Genomic DNA, 2,500 nt, shown 5'->3' with positions numbered 1-2,500 from the left:
CTCAGTGGTTCACAACATGGGGTCTGCTATAACATATATGGGTTAACTCAGTGGTTCACATCATGGGGTCTGCTATAACATATGGGTTAACTCAGTGGTTCACAACATGGGGTCAGCTATAACATATGGGTTAACTCAGTGGTTCACAACATGGGATCTGCTATAACATATATGGGTTAACTCAGTGGTTCACAACATGGGGTCTGCTATAACATATATGGGTTAACTCAGTGGTTCACATCATGGGGTCTGCTATAACATATATGGGTTAACTCAGTGGTTCACAACATGGGGTCTGCTATAACATATATGGGTTAACTCAGTGGTTCACATCATGGGGTCTGCTATAACATATACTGTATGGGTTAACTCAGTGGTTCACATCATGGGGTCTGCTATAACATATGGGTTGACTCAGTGGTTCACAACATTGGGTCTGCTATAACATATGGGTTAACTCAGTGGTTCATAACATGGGGGGCCCTATCTTCTGACAGGCGCTATCCCCTATTAGCGCTTGCGCACCTGTTTGCACGTGCCTTAAGGCAGGGAAGATAGCAGTCCGCCTTACGCCAGTGTCCAGGTGTTATGGCGAGTTTTGCACCCCAGCACCGGCAGCATCCCCACCTCATGGGAGCATATTATTATAATGATTTATACAGAAATGTAACTGTTTAAAAGTGATATAATTGTCTGGTAGATGTGACCCATGATTTCTAAGTTAAAACAGCCCCGAAATATGTTGGGGATGCAATTCTCGGCGGGCATGCGGAAACGTTCACGGCACGTGCTGCAGACGCAAATTAGAGCTGTGCCAAAATCATCTGCGCCCCCAAATGCCTGCGCAAACGGGATGTGGGCGGTCTTAACTACCAGAATTATTCACAGGCATAGCCAGGCAATCCTGAGCATTACGTCAATCAAAACCAATCAGATTCCCGTCTCGCAATGGCTGTTTGCGCGAGGCATGCAATATGCTGTAATTCTCTCCATGCATAATAGAGAGCGAGGACAGAGAGAGCTTATTGACAGATCGTCTGTGGTGCCAACGACCCTCCGGGTTATGAAGGTAAATAGCCTATGTCCATTGACCAACAAGTTTTCTGAATTCATTTCCCTCTTTGCGATGTGATAAAAGTTTCTCAGTGAGTTATAGTTGATTGCCTCACTGAATTATGTGCTAATACCCAATTTTAGCAGCATAATTTGATGTATTGGCGTGGCAAGGCTGTGCGTAATGACATATCCAAAAGGAATTCTTTTTTGCACTGCTCTGCGCTGCACGGAGATTACGGTGCACTCCCGGCGCAGGTATTTGCGCGTAAAAGTAATTGCGCGCTGCTGATGATAGGATAATGCCATCCATCCCCACATTTTAGCGCTGAAACGCCTGCTTTGGCTTGTGGCAGCCTATGCCCAGTACAATTATCACAGGCATGCGCTTGTGTCCGCCCCCAATTTGCATTGCGCACGGCATTAAACGAGCGCAAACACTAAATTAGCGCTGTTGGGAAGATAGGGCCCGGGGTCTGCTATAACATATATGGGTTAACTCAGTGGTTCACAACATGGGCTCCAGGGGTACTTCAGGGGGTCCCCAGCAAAATTATCAAGTGTTAAATTTCACCATTCATTTACAAGAAGTCACAATTAGAGAATGTAGAAGAAAATACTATTTTGATGATAGTTCCACTGTTATGTCTCTACCTACAGTAGGCTGATGATAGTTCCACTGTTCTGTCTCTACCTACAGTAGGCTGGTGATAGTTCCACTGTTATGTCTCTACCTACAGTAGGCTGATGATAGTTCCACTGTTATGTCTCTACCTACAGTAGGCTGGTGATAGTTCCACTGTTATGTCTCTACCTACAGTAGGCTGATGATAGTTCCACTGTTATGTCTCTACCTACAGTAGGCTGGTGATAGTTCCACTGTTATGTCTCTACCTACAGTAGGCTGATGATAGTTCCACTGTTATGTCTCTACCTACAGTAGGCTGGTGATAGTTCCACTGTTATGTCTCTACCTACAGTAGGCTGATGATAGTTCCACTGTTATGTCTCTACCTACAGTAGGCTGGTGATAGTTCCACTGTTATCGCTCTACCTACAGTAGGATGATGATAGTTCCACTGTTATGTCTCTACCTACAGTAGGCTGGTGATAGTTCCACTGTTATGTCTATACCTACAGTAGGCTGATGATAGTTCCACTGTTATGTCTCTACCTACAGTAGGCTGATGATAGTTCCACTGTTATGTCTCTACCTACAGTAGGCTGATGATAGTTCCACTGTTATGTCTCTACCTACAGTAGGATGATGATAGTTCCACTGTTATGTCTCTACCTACAGTAGGCTGGTGATAGTTCCACTGTTATGTCTCTACCTACAGTAGGCTGGTGATAGTTCCACTGTCTCTACCTACAGTAGGCTGATGATAGTTCCACTGTTATCGCTCTACCTACAGTAGGCTGATGATAGTTCCACTGTCTCTACCTA

General features: G+C 44.8%; 1 protein-coding gene across 3 annotated transcripts in view; it reads right to left on the bottom strand.

The window, feature by feature from the left end:
• Nucleotides 1-2,500, bottom strand: part of LOC310780861 (uncharacterized protein) — a 40,922-nt gene that overhangs the window by 1,793 nt on the left and 36,629 nt on the right. The window lies entirely within an intron of this gene.

The sequence above is a fragment of the Poromitra crassiceps genome (genome assembly GCF_964638095.1).
Source record: "Poromitra crassiceps genome assembly, chromosome: 1".
Taxonomy (NCBI): domain Eukaryota; kingdom Metazoa; phylum Chordata; class Actinopteri; order Beryciformes; family Melamphaidae; genus Poromitra; species Poromitra crassiceps.
The sequence above is the reverse complement of the archived record's forward strand: the minus strand, read 5'-3'. Positions and strand labels throughout refer to the sequence as shown.